The sequence below is a fragment of the Triticum urartu genome, chromosome 4A (assembly GCF_056163025.1).
Source record: "Triticum urartu cultivar PI428250 chromosome 4A, HENAU_Tu73, whole genome shotgun sequence".
Taxonomy (NCBI): Eukaryota; Viridiplantae; Streptophyta; class Magnoliopsida; order Poales; family Poaceae; genus Triticum; species Triticum urartu.
This window is the reverse complement of record NC_141876.1, coordinates 288,351,141-288,365,801: the sequence shown is the minus strand read 5'-3', so window position 1 is coordinate 288,365,801 and position 14,661 is coordinate 288,351,141.

Genomic DNA, 14,661 nt, shown 5'->3' with positions numbered 1-14,661 from the left:
CATGCAGAGGAAAGGGGTTCAGCTACCGCAGCATGTAACAGTTGAAATGTTGTTGTCCTAATGCAGTAAAAGAGAGCAGGAGAGAGAGAGTGGAATTGTATCAGAATGACCAAGGTGGTTTTGCTTGCCTGGCACTTTTGAAGATGATATAGCTCTTCATCGGTGTCATCGAACTCATCGCCGAAACATACACCTACCGAGGGAGAACAACCACCGGCAAACAAGAGGGAACACAATCAATGCAATGCAACAATATGATGCATGATCATGACATGGCAATATGATGTGATTTGGCCTAATGCAAGTAGCAACAGAATTAAGTGTAGTTGGTTTGAACCCAAGGTTCAAATTCAAACTCCACATATGGTTATTTAAATGCCATTCATTTGATTTGTCCTAAACAGTAGCTATAAGTTGTTCTAACATGCATGAAAATGGTACAGATGGATAGATTGGATTTTTCTGATCATTTTTCATATGTAATTTATCTTATTTGGTGTTACGGTTGAAATTCTATGATTTTTAGAAGTTTTAACTATTTTCTGGAATTTTCTAAACCTTTTCTGTTTTTTTCAAACTTCAGAAAATAGTTACAGCGTCAGCATGATGTCAAGATGACGTCATCAGGTCAACACAGCTGACCGGGGTCAAACCTGAGTTGTGGGTCCCACATTCCATGTCACTGTGCTGATTAGGTTTAGATTTAAACTAATCCAAAACTTAACAGGGGCTGGCCCCACCTGTCATGGACCCAGGGGTCATTAGGTTAGTGCCTAATGGCGTTTTCTCCGGAGTTAGGCCGCCGGCCATGGATAGACGTGGCGGAGGTGCTCGGGAATCGCCCACAGGGCTCGGTTCGAGGTGTGCTTGGGCTCGTTGGAGAGCCCTCGCTGGCGCGCGTCAAACGGTGATGGTGGTCGGGCCTGTGGTTGCCGGAACCGACGACGGCGAGCTCGTGAGCGGCGGCCGGAGCTCGAGTGCGGTCTGGTTCGGCACTGCTGCTCACAAACGAGCGAGCTGATGCGCTGGGGGTGCTCTACGGGTCGCGGCAAGCACAACGGGTGCACGCCCGTGACCAAAAGGTCACCGGGGCTTCGCCGGCGACGAGCCCATGCGGCGGTGGCTGCTATTAGCAAGGGGGCGGCGGCTACGGCAATCAAACGGAGGCGGGGTTAGGGGGAAATGATCGGGGCTCACAGCGGTTGCAACGGGGGCCTCGGCGAGCTCGGGGAGGGGCTGATGACTTTGAAAGGTCGCCGGCAATCTCGGGGCAGAGGCGGCGAAGATGGCGGTGCAGAGGGTGATGCAGGGCGTCTGGCGTCGCGTGAGTTGACGGAGAGGCGCGGGAGATGGAGGCGGAGCCCGTGGACAGTACGGGGAGACGAGGGAAGCACGGTGGCTGCGGCTTTACAGCGGTGCGACTGCGTCAGCCATGGCGGGGAGAGGCGAGGGAGAGGAGCGGGGGGGAGTGAGGATGTCGGCCCAATCCAGACGGCAGCGGGGGAGGCCGAAGCGGCGTCGACGTGGCCTGGGGAAGCAGGCAGGCAGGAGGCGTGGCGGCACAGCCGTGCGCGCGCGCCGGCCACACGCCTGGACGACTAGCGCCAGGAGGACGACGACGCTGATGGGCTGGGCCGCCAGCAAAATTAGCAGGCCAGCTGGTGAGCGCCAGGTAAGTGGGGCTGCCGCTATAGGTAAGTGGCCCAGGTGGTTTTCTCCCTTTCATTTCCTATTTCTGTTTTGTTTCCTATTTTGTTCTGTTTGTTTGATGTGGTTTAACTACCAAATCACTTTATAAACTTCTGAAATTCAATATGTGGACCTAGGGAACTAGTCCAGAGCCACATACAAACTTTCAAAATTATTGGAGCCATATTTAATATATAACAAATATAAGTCCAATGCAAATAATTATTAGATTAACTCAAATTCCCAAAATAAATATTTCTGACATTCCAAAAATACTGGTTTGAATTTTACCTCTTGCCAATATTTTCATAGAATAACAGGAACATTTTCTTGGACTTATTTGAGAAAATTTTAATGTTGATCATTTTTAAAATGTTTCTAAGGCTTTGAAAATTCCTTCAATTCAAATTCCTTGAATTTTTAAAAGGTGCATGGATGCTCACAAATGCAATTAATTACAAGAAAGATCTAGGGCTGTGACAGGCAAGGACAATCTTCAAGAGGAGATTGATTCATTTAAAGAAGCCCCTAAGGCATTGGTCAAGTGGGTTCCCAGGACTACATCAAGTTATATTTCATCAAATACGACTAGAACTCCAAGGATTCCCATCAAGATGGTGTGGATCCCGGAGAAGAAGAACTAGAGACTTCTTGAGGGTGACTCCGCCAACATACTTCACTCATATCATTTTGGCAAGGACAAGTGCAAACAACTTCAATACCTTGCACTAGTTCAAGGAGTCACAAACCATCTTGTTGGTAAGACAAGGGACAAGGTAACCTAATGCATTCATGGACATCATCTCATGTGAATATCACTCTATGTGTATGGATATCCTTGTTTGTTCCTTGCGGGACTAACCCGTTGTCGGGGGTTGGGTGCGACATATGCCAATGGATGGCTTATCATGGTGGGAGTGACTAGAACGTCGCCGGTGCCTGGAAGCGGGATGAGGCGTAGACACAAACGCCAGCATACTTTACCCAGGTTCGGGGCTCTCCTAGGAGATAACACCCCTAGTCCTGCTCTGCGGGGTCTCTGCAGGATCATTAAGGCACTAGTGAGTACAATGGTGCTCCTCGAGCTGTATGCTAGAGGTAGAAGAAGGCAGGCACGCTCTCTCCTTCCTCTAAGTATGAGTCTAGTTCTAACAGGTTGGGAACCCTTTGCATGGGTGCCCTGGGGGGTTTATATAGGCCTACCCCCCAGGGGTACAATATTAATCTGGCCAGGTGTAGGACCCGGCTGTCAGTTTCTCTGGGCGCCGGCTTCTCCGCCGACTGCTGGGGCCCACTGCTTGGTGGGCCCTGCCGACTGGTCTGGTACGGAGCCGACAGGCCACTCCCGCCGCTCGCGGGTCTTGCCGGCTGCTGATTATTGTAGTCGTGATGCTAATGACGCATGCTTGGTCAGGGGAGCGTGGCTACAGTCCCGCCACCAGGTGGGAGATCATTGTAGCCACTCCAGGTCTCATCTGGTTAATGGTGCACGGGCCCCGAGGGAGGAACGGGCCGTCTGCTGGGAGCCGGTCTCCTTCAGGTCCGAGTGGTCAGGCCTCGGCTGACTTCCAGGCTCTCGCTGCTCAGTAGGGCCCGCCGCCTGCAGGCCGTACCAACAGGTCGTCGTGGGAACAGGGCTTTGTCTGCCAGTAGGGACGTCTGGGATGGAGTGGCAACAGTGCCACATACAGGCAGAGATCTCCGCCTGGACGGAGCACTGTAGCCATGCCCGGCCCTGGATATGGTGGTGATGGGCTACACTGCAGCCTCACCATGTCTCGTCTTCTTAATGGGAGCGCAGACTCTGAGGGCGCGTGGGCGGCCTGCTAGGAGACGGCCTCTCTAGAGGCTGCTTCCAGGAAGTCGGCCCGTCTTGGAGCCGCCTTCTAGCTGTCGGCTACTTGGGACAGCCGGCCACCAGAAGGAGGCACTTCTTCTTGATGCCTTGAGAGGCGCAGCCAGCCCCGATGTCTTGAAAGGCTCGAGGACTTGGGTTAGGCTACCCGTGGCCCATTACTCTGATAGTAGTCCCCGAAGCTGGTGAGGCGTCGTAGCTGATAAGACGAGAAGCCTCAACAGTTTCCTTCTTCGAGTGCTCTGGTCTGAATCTTCATCCGATTCCTAGCGCGCCGCGTGGAGGATGTCGGCCACAGCCAGTCGGACTCAACCGAAAACTTCGAACGCCACGGCGGGAACCAAGCGACGTACCAGCGAAGTCTCCAGGCCCGCCGCCCGCCGTAGGCATGCCACTTGGCGCCAACCGACCGGGCCAGCCTGCCAGCGCACGCGCGTGATGGGATGCGACAGCAGGCTGGGCCAGCCACTACCGGGCCTCGGCACGCGAGCGGATCCACCGCAGTCGAGGCAGCCGGTTGAGCTTCTATGCGGAGTTACAGGGGAACGTGGGGTCGTGGGCATAGTTAATACCACAATCCCACGCCCACCCCTTGGCTTCATAGCTCGATGGCTATAAGTAGGGGGAGGAGGAGGAGCGGCGGAGCACGCGTGCCCTCCTGCCCTACTCTTGCCTCATTCTTCTTCCTCTCGCCGCAGCGCCCTCGAGCTCCGCCGGAGTGCTGCCTCCACTCGTTTCCGTTGAGCTCTTCCGCCCCAAGCCCTTCTTGGCCCTGCTTCGATCCTCAGCTCCCCTGTCGCGCCATTTGCCTCGTCGAGCTCTTCATGGCGCGCGAGCAGGGAGGAGACTGGGACGGGTCGAACGTCAATGACGACCACATCGCCTTCATCGGCAACACGCGACGCCTTCCCGGCGCTGGCTACGTGAAGGCGTGCGTGCCTCCCGAGGGGGAGATTTCGCCGGCGCCGGGGGAGGGCGAGTGGGTCGTCTTCCGCTCGCACTTCATCCGCGGCTTTGGCCTGCCGGCGAGCGGTTTCCTCCGCTCGTTCCTCGACTTCTACCATCTCCAACCTCACCACATCATGCCCAACACCGGCATCCTCCCCACCATCGAGTTGTGGGGGGCACTTTTTTACACCAAGCTGGGCACCTCCGCCAAGGAGAAGGCGGCCCAGTGTGGTGCCTTCGTCGTGGTGCGCTGGCCGTCGCCGCGGAATGTCTTCCCCGCCATCAAGCTGCCACAATCGGTCAAGATGTGGCAGCAATCTTACTTCTACTTGGAGAACATCAACCCGGCCGTCGACTTCATCAACCTGCCAGCCTACGAAGCCGGCCCACTGGCTGAGCCTCGGGCCAACTGGGGCTACGAGCCGAAGCCAGTGTCACCAGATGGCGCCACCGCCATCAATCGACTCCGGGCGCTGGTCGAAGCCGAAGGCCTCAAAGCGTCCGACTTGCTGGTCGCCTTTGTCACGCGCCAGGTTCTCCCGCTCCAAGGCCGGCCTCACTTGATCTACCGGATGAGCGGGCACCGCGACTCGTGCCGGCTGAGTACCAAGGAGATGCCGGGTGCCAAGGTGGCACACTTGGTGAACGAGATCTCCGACCTCAAGCTGGACGGGTCCTGGCAATTCGGCAAGCAGCCCTACTCCCGTGCGGACCCGCCGCCTGCCGTAAGCTCTTCAACCTTTTCCCTCTTCCGTGCTTTATCTTGATTCCATCTTGCTGATTTGACCAGTCGGCCTCTTACTTTTTCGAAACAGATCTACATGTCCGAGGCGACGGCTGCTGTCATGGGGGCGGGTGGCCCCTACCTGCTGGACCGAGCCATGAGTGACGTGGACGACCCCGACTTGGGGAAGGCCATCGAGTCGTGGCCGGACGACTTCGAGGAGGAGGAGGAGCCATGCCCTTCACGAGGCGCCGGCAAGGCGGATGCGGGCCCCTCCGCCGAGCCGACTGCCCGAGGCGGTACGCGAAAGCATAAGCAGGGCGCTGCCTTGTTCGGCAGCGCGCCGAAGAAGGTGAAGAACCCGACCGCCGCGACCAGGCGGAAGGAAGCCGCTGCGAAGGCGGCCAAGTTTTAGAATCTCCCGAAGGCGCCTCCCATGGTGTCGGCGTAAGTATCTTTTTCTCGTTCCTTCCTTTCTTGTTGATTTTATCTGATCTTCTTCTCCTTGTCTTCTTGATTTAGGCCGACCTCCGGGATGCGCAGGAATGAAACGCGCGTGAGGGTCGTCACGAGCAGGAGGCCGCCCGACGGGAGAAGGCGGAGGCAGACAAGGCGGAGGCTGCCGCACTGAAGAAGCTGCCAGAGGCCGAGGCCGCTGCCGCCACGAAGAAACGGCTTGAAGAAGCTACACGCCACCATGAGCCTCTATTCGTCGTCCCCCTGAACTCCGCACCGCCACCGCCAGAGTTTGTGGCGCCAACTGGAGGTGCCAGCGACGACCACCCGGTCATGGAGAGGGAAGGCGGCGACGTCGTCATGCCGGATGTAGTCGTGCCTCCGGCACCGCTGTCCGAGGGAGCGCAGGACAAGCAGCCGGCTGACCCGGCAACGCCACCAGCCGAAAGTGAGATGGTGACGGCCCCAACTCCCGAGGTCTTGCACACCATCACGCCGCCGATCTGAAAAGGCGGCTTCCACTCCGCGCCCACTGGAAGTCGGCGCCGTGAGCTCTTCAATCCCGGACGCCGAGGCGATCAGCGCCGCGTCCGCCGATTGGGTCCGAGTAGGCGGGATGGGCCCTTTGAACCAGGCGATCCTGGACGTCCAAGGCAAACTTCGAGCCAAAGCCAACGGCCTAAAGCGATGCAACCAGGCATTCCTAGAGTCGCGAGCAGCCATCCGGGTATGCTTCTTCATCTTTGACTCTTGTACTTTTTGTACTTCTCTATGGGGGCATGCCAGCGCACCCACTGGGTGTAGTCCCTGAGTTTCGGGCCGGCTGCCGAGCAGGCGGCGTGAAACTTCAATTGGTGAGCTCCGAGTACTGACTTCATATGCTATCTTCTTTATAGGACTATCACAACCTATGCGCAGTTGCCTTCAACTCTAACATCCGAGAGCTGGACCGACGGGCCGTCGACTTGTCGGAGAGCCGGAGTAAGTCCTTGTTTTCTTTCTCTGCGGGGGCATGCTGGCGCACCCGCGGGTTGTAGTCCCCGAGATTCGGGCCGACTGCTGAGCAGTCGGGCCGGATCTCCCCGTCAACTATTCTTCTTTTCCATGGGCTGCTGATGCCTTTTCCTTTCTCCCCTCTTGCAGAGGCCAACGCTGCCCTACAGCAGCAGCTTGGTGAAGCCGACACCGCCTTGTGCGCCAAGGAGGAGGAGTGCAGCAAGCTGGCCACGCAGCTGGCAGAGCAGGTGGAGCTTCTCAAGATGGCTTAGAAAGAGGAGGAGGCGAAGGAGTCCGGCCTCCTTGCTGAGTTCGAGACCGAACGCTCCGCTTGGACTGATAAGGAGGCAATGCTGACTGCCGGCTTCGGCGAGATCGAATACAAGGTTGATGGTAAACTTCTTCCTTCCTCTTTCTTTGATCTGGCGGCTGCTAACTAGGCCAGCTTATAGCTTCCGGCTTCTGCCTCACTTGCTTTCTGCTCGTGCAGACTTCTTCCCTGGCCACTCCGGCTCCGCCAACCAGGCAATCGAGGCCTATCGCAGATTGCTGTCGACGCCCCCCCGGGTCCCTTAGTGATCAGCACCTCAACATCCAGGCCCGCCTTCGGCCGGCTCATCGGATGTTGCGCTGCCTTAAGCGTGTCGGGGCCCAGGCGATCCCCGCCCTATGGCCAGACATGCCGGCTCCGTGCACTCCCAGCCGGACTGCCGACTGGCTGGTAGTGGCGGCCGGCAGTCTTGAGGCTTGGAAGGGCTCCTCGGCACGGGCTGGAGCACGCCGGGCCTTGGAGTTTGTCAAGGCGTGATACCCTAGGCTAGATCTAGCCCAGTTAACCATGTTCCGACAGGAGGCCCAGGAGGAGCTGGTGGCGGTGGAGTGTGATCTCATCAAGCGGGCAGTGGCGATCACCGAGTACACCAACACCAACCTCTTCATCCTGGAGCTGGCTGAGAATGGTGCCGAGGCGCCGCCATAGTGGTTCGGGCTAAACCCGGAGGATGGCGAGGACTCGGCCGAAGTGATCGACTCCAGCGACGAGGGAGAAGACAAGGAGGACAAGGAAGGTATAGAGGAAGCACCAAAGGTCGAAGCGGACGGCTAGCCTCAGCTCAACCGTGCCTCCAGCAACGAGCCACGCCAGAGCGAGTCGACTGCTGCTGAAGGCAACCATGCGGAGACTGACCAGTTGGCCGCTCCACCAACCGGCACCACCGACTCCACCGTTATGCGAAACCCGACTACTGCTCCCTAGGCTGCCAATTTATCTTTGATTTTCCCTGCTTATCAGTCTCGACAAACTTTGTTAGCTTCACACAATTCCACCCGCGGGGTGTATTTCAAACTTCTCTTGAATGTTGGCCAAGGGCCTTTTGATATGTAAATATTTTGCTGAGTTCTATCTCTTCTTTATTTCTGCTCCTTGGCCATTTTCCTTTGCCACCCTCCCTCAGTTGCCATCTTGCCAGCCGAACAGCCGCACTGCGGACTGTGGCTGGGTCAAGTACGTCGCCACTTTCGGGAAGGCAAGTACTTAGCCGACTAGAGTGTTTAGCAATTTAGGTAGAAGCCGGCCGGCCAGTTGCGGAGCAGCCGATCGGTGAGGCGGGTATCATTTTGGGTCCTTAGCCATTTTTCATGTGGGTACCGTTTTGTGCCTTTGACTCCTGCCTAACGAACAGCCGCTCTGTGAGCTACGGCTTTGGCAGGAGAGGGCTTAAGTGCCAACACATTACTTTTCTGGTTGCTGGAAGCATTACATAGTGCAAGGCGGCGAGCCCTCGGGTCGACTGGTCGAAACTGGTGCCAGGCAGACTAACACATTCATAGGCATAATACTTATCATATAAATAAAGGAGGGCAGTCCCCGAGCTTCTTCTCGTGGGACCCGGAGTCTTCATACTTAATACAAAAGTTGGCTTGGTACATACTGCATCAACTGTAAAACCTTCGGAGGAGGTTTGCATTCCATTGTCATTCCTTCTCCTTGCCGGAGTTGTCTCTTTTGCGTGCTCGATGCTTCTGAGCATCGATCAGGTAGTAGGAGTCGTTGCCCAACACCTAGCTGATGATGAAGGGGCCTTCCCAAGGTGCCGAGAGCTTATGCTGGCCGGCTGTTCGCTGGATCAGCCGGAGCACAAGGTCTCCCTCTTGGAAGGATCTTGGCTTGACCTTCCGGTTGTAGTATCAGCGTAGAATCTGTTGGTAGATGGTGGACCGGCTGAGTGCCAGCAGCCGACCTTCTTCCAGTAGATCGACACCGTCCTCTCATGCTTCTTTTGCCTCCTCTTCGGTGTACATGGTGACTCGAGGAGAGTCGAATTCGATGTCCGTCGGGATGATGGCTTCGGCACCGTAGATGAGGAAGAAGGGCTTGAAGCCGGTTCACTTGTTCGGAGTTGTGCGCAGGCTCCAGAGGATGGTCGGCAGCTCGTCGAGCCAACAGCCGGCCGAGCGCTCCAGAGGCTCGACTAGTCGGGGCTTGATGCTCGACAAAATGAGGTCGTTTGCTCGCTCCACTTGGCCGTTTGACTGCGGATGGGCGACGGACGCTAAGTCCAGTCGGATGCCCTGCGTCGCGCAGAAACGAGCCAAGGCGCCTTCGGCAAAGTTTGTGCCATTGTAGGTGATGATGCTGTGTGGTATGCCATAACGGATGGTGATGTCGGTGATAAAAGTCACAGCAGTCGGACCATTCAACTTCTTGATTGGTTTTGCTTCTATCCAGTTGGTGAACTTGTCCACCGCGACAAGCAGATGAGTCATTCCGCCGCGTGCTGTCTTGAATGGTCCCACCATGTCCAGCCCCAAGACAGCGAAGGGCCAGGCAATGGGGATGGTCTTGAGTGCAGAAGCCGGCTGATGTGGATTGGAGTGGAACTTCTGGCACCCTTTGCATTTCTGGACCAAGTCTTTGGCGTCTTCTAGGGTAGTCGGCCAGAAAAACCCATGGAGGAAAGCTTTGGCAACAAGTGCTCTTGAAGCCGCGTGGTGGCCACACTCTCCTTGGTGAATATCTTTGAGGATTGCTTGACCTTTCTCTGGCTCCACGCAGCGCTGGTACACGCCAGTGACACTGCGCCTCACAAGTTCTCTATTGACAATGGTGTAGGCTGCTGCCTGGCGTTGGACTTGCCGGGCCGAGATCTCATCAGTCGGCAGGTCTTTGTACACCAGAAAGTTGAGGATGGGTTGTGCCCATGAAGGTGCTGCTATTTCCTCGACTGCCAAAACTGCAACTTGCACGAGGGTGGTTGGGCCGGGAGGTGGCAGGATGGAGTCGGCTACCGCTTGCTGAGTCGATGAAGTCCCCGGGCCAACTGGGGCAGTCCCCGGGCCATGCACGGCTGCAGCAGTCCCCGGGCCGCCTGCTGAATTCCCCGCGACGGCTGCTGAGGTCCTCAAGTCGGATCCGACTGCTTCAGGAGGAGCCGGCACGAAGATGGAGTCTAACTCTGGTGATGGCTTGACAGGCGGCTTAAGGAGGCGCTGCAAGGCAACGTAGGCTGGTATTGCTTGCCGGGTGGAGCCGATTCGTGCCAAGGCATCTGCTTGCTCATTATCATTTCTTGGCACATGTAGGAACTCGCACCCTTCAAAGTATCCGTTCAGTTGCTAGACGAGGAAGCGGTAGCTTGCCATGTTTGCATCTTTGGCATCCCAGTCTCCTGACGATGGCTTGACCACTAGGTCAGAGTCTCCATAACACAGGATCCGGCGAATGCCGAGTTCCTTGGCAAGCTGGTGCCCGTGAATGAGTGCTTCATATTCAGCAACGTTGTTGGAGGCGGCAAAGTGGATTTGCAGCACATATCTGAGCTTGTCGCCTTTTGGAGAGGTGAGGACGATGCCGGCTCCCAAACCGGTGTGCATCTTGGAACCATCAAAGTGAATCCGACAATGGGTGGAGTCTGGCGCTGGCGGCAGGTACTAGGTCTTGGCCCAGTCGACGAGGAAGTCGGCCAGTGCTTGTGACTTGATGGCGGTGCGAGGCTGGTTGTAGATGGTGTAGGGGGCCAAATCTATGGCCCATTTGGCCACTCGGCCTGAAGCATCTCGGCTGCCAATGATCTCGGCAAGAGGAGTAGTGTAGACAATAGTGATTGGGTGCTCCTTAAGTATGGCTTCAGCTTCTTGGCGGCGAAGTGTACGCCGTAGCACATCTTCTGATGATGCGGGTAGTACTGCTTGGAGGCGGACATCACTTCACTCAGGTAATACACCAGCCTCTAGACTGGTAGTGCTTTGCATTCTTCCTTGCGTTCCACAACTATGACTGTGTTGACCACCCGGCTGGTGGCGGCGATGTAGAGAAGCATGGGCTCTTTAGCAGTCGGAGCCGCCAAGACAGGCGGAGTGATCAACATCTTTTTGAGATGGAGAAAAGCTTTGTCCGCCTTGCCGTTCCACTCAAAAAAAGTGGTCTTCTTCATGAGCTGGTATAGGGGAAGAGCCTTCTCGCCCGGCCGACTGATAAAGCGGCTGATAGATGCCAAGCAGCCAGTGAATTTTTGCACATCCAGCAGTCGGGTGGGCACCTCCATCCTCTCGATGGCCTTGATCTTCACGGGGTTGCATTCTATGCCGCGCTCTAAGACTGGGAAGCCAAGAAGCTGGCCGGCTGGTACTCCAAAGACGCATTTCTCTGGGTTGAGCTTGATCTGAAATCGGCGCAAGTTTTCAAAGGTCTCCTTGAGGTCTTCTAGCATTGTTCCATGCCTCTCCGTGTTCACCACAACATCGTCCACATAGACGTGGGCGTTTCTGCCGAGTTGCTTGAGGAGACACTTCTGCATGCAACGCTGAAACATGGCGCCGGCATTTCTCAAGCCGAACGTCATGGTCAGGTAACAGAAGGCTCCGAATGGCGTGATGAAGGCGGTCTTCAGCCTGTCGGCCGGGCTCAGCTTGATCTGATGATACCCTGAGTATGCATCCAAAAAGCTCAACAGCTCGCATCCGGCTATGGAGTCAATTACTTGGTCAATTCTTGGCAAAGCAAATGGGTCTTTGGGGCAAGCTTTGTTGAGGCTGGTATAATCAATACACATGCGCCACTGCTTATTCTTCTTCAGCACGAGGACTGGGTTGGCTAACCATTCGGGAAAGAACACCTCCATGATGAATTCGGTTGCTAGAAGCCGGGCTATCTCTTCTCCAACAACTCTTCTCTTCTCCTCTGATACGCGGCGCAAGGGCTGCCTGACTGGCTTAGCATCAAGTCGGACATGTAGCTTGTGCTTGGCGAAATTCGTCGGAACACCCGTCATGTCCTTGGGAGACCATTCAAAGATGTCCCGATCACGGAGGAAATCGACGAGCTCGCTTTCCTATTTGCTGTCAAGGTTCACACCTATGACAGCGTGCCTCTCCGGGTGCTCCGGGTCCAAGGGTGTCTTCTTTGTTTCTTTGGCCGTCCTGAACGAGCCCTCAGCTTCCGACTCCTTGGGGTTGGACGACATTTCCTGCAGCTTGCCTGCCATTGCCACAACCTGGTCAAGGAGCCGCTTTTCAGCCGCAATCACGAGGGACTCGGCTAGTCGGCTGCTATCTGCCACGCAGGTGGACGACTTCTTGTAGTCCCCAGTTATGGTTAGGATTCCCTTGGTGCTCGGCATCTTCATCTTGAGGTAGGCATAGTGGGGGACCGCCATGAACTTGGCCAGAGCAGGCCAGCCAAGCAGTGCATGATAAGGGCTCTCAAGGTCCACCACCTCAAACCAGACTGGCTCTCAGCGAAAGTGCTCTTTGTCTCCGCAGAGGACATCAATTTGATTCTTGCTGATTGGTGAGCAGGAAAGGCCAGGAACTATGCCATGGAATACAGTCCGACTGGGCTGAAGCTGCCTATGTTTGATTCCTAACTTCTCCATAGTGTCTCGGTATAGGATGTTGATGCTGCTACCGCCATCTATCAGGACACGGGAAAAGCGAGCGGCCCGTCTCTCTGTGGCGAAAGTGGCATCCAAAACCAGGGCATAAGAACCGGGATTGTGCATCACCTCCCGGTGGTCAGCTCTGCTCCAGCTGATGGGCCTCTTAGACCAATGCATGAACTCGGGGGTCTCTGATATGACTGCATTTACTTCTTGCCGTCTGATGTGCCTATCGTCGGCCATGCTGGTGAACACGACATAAGCTCCATGCTCTTCGGGGTATTCGTCTTGTACGGCGCCGACTGGCTGAACCGCCGGCTGCTGGGGAGGAGGAGGCAGTAGGCCCGCAGGCAGAGGAGGCGGGAGTCCATCACCTTTGGCGATCCTGGTGAGCCAGTGGCATTTCTGAGTTGTGTGGTTGGACGGCTTCGTGCCGCTGTGAACTTGCAAGATGCATCGAGAGTCTGCTCGTACGAGAAGGCGGGCAACCAGTTGGGCTTGCCGCCCCTCTGACACTTGGGTGCAGGCTGCCCTTCTGGCTGCTGACCCTCGAATGTCGCCACCTGTCGGCTTGTGGAAGCCGACAGTGTGGCCTTGCGCTTGTTGTCATTTGGTTGCTGACACCGACTGGTGTCGCCAGCCGGAGTCCGAGGAGCTTGAGGAGCCACTTTGCCAGATACGTCAACTCGGATTTCCGCCTTCATGGAGGAGTCGGTCGTGGCGTACTTGTCCGCTATGATCAACAATTTGTCGAGGGTCGCCGGCTCGTCACAGAGAAGCTAGTGTTTGAGGAGGGTGCCTTCTCGGCACCCGGCGGTGAAGTACTCGATGGCCTGCACCTCGTGCACTCCCTCGCAGGAGTTGCGTAGCTCGGCCCGCCGCGTGAGGTAGTCACGAGTCGACTCAGTGGGGCCTTGGACGCATAAGGAGAGCTGGCGAGGCTTGGGTGGCCGCTTGTACGTGTTGGTGAAGTTGCAGATGAAAGCTTCAGTGAAATCAACCCAGTTGTTGATGATGCGGTGCTTCAGGATGTTCAGCCATGTCCGGGCTGTGCCCTAGAGCATGAGCCGAACGTACTTCACGGCAACGCGCTTGTTGCTGTTGGCGATGCTGATGGCAGTGGAGTAGTCGACCAGCCAATCTGTCAGTGTTCTGGGAACAGGGGTCCCCAGACTTGCCTGCATGCGGCCCGCGGCATGGCTGAGCCAGCAGGCCGTACGCCCCATCTTCACCAACAAAGCATCCAAGACCCTCGCGAGGGGCCAAGCCTCGTGAGGCGGATGATGCAAGACCTCCTCTGGAGTGGCCTAGCTAGGCAGGCTCACGAGGAGCGGAGATATCAAGGCAAGGCAAACCTGACAATGCTCTCATGACGTGAGCCATGACGATCGGCACCAGGCGGGCACTAGGCAGGCGCCAGCGCGCGCAGCGTCCTTGTTTCCTCTTTGGTGCAAAGGGGGCAAGCGCAGCCATGGAGTACCGATGCATCAGGCAAAGGTTTCCATTCCCGTGCAACAAGACCAAGACCATGGACTGCAAGACTGAAAGTGCTAGTGATCGACTAGAGGGGGGTGAATAGGCAATTTTTATGGAAGTCTTCAAAACATGGAAGTTTCAAAGACAAATGATAGAAATAAACCTATTACCATGCAGCGGAAGGTAGACTACACTAAGCAAGCCATAGTCAAGTATTCAATGAAATGAGAGCACGAAGACTAATAGCAGCTAGGCAGTATGGATCAGGATGGAAGATAGTATGAAGCCAATCAAAACAAGCAGTCACTCAATGAAGATAAGAAATAATGTAATCATACAATGACTTCACAAAGACCAGCAGTAAATAAAGAGATGGGCAGGATACAACCAGTGACTCGTTGAAGACAATGATTTGTTGGACCAGTTCCAGTTGCTATGACAAATGTACGTCTGGTTAGGGAGGCTGAGATTCAACTTAGAAGACCGCATCTTCACCTTATTCCCCTTGAGCTAAGGACACCCAGTCCTCGCCCAATCACTCTGGTAAGTCTTCAAGGAAGACTTCCAAACCTTCACAGATTTCATTCACCAGCGATCCACAATGACTCTTGGATGCTCAGAACGCGAAGCCTAAACGGCTG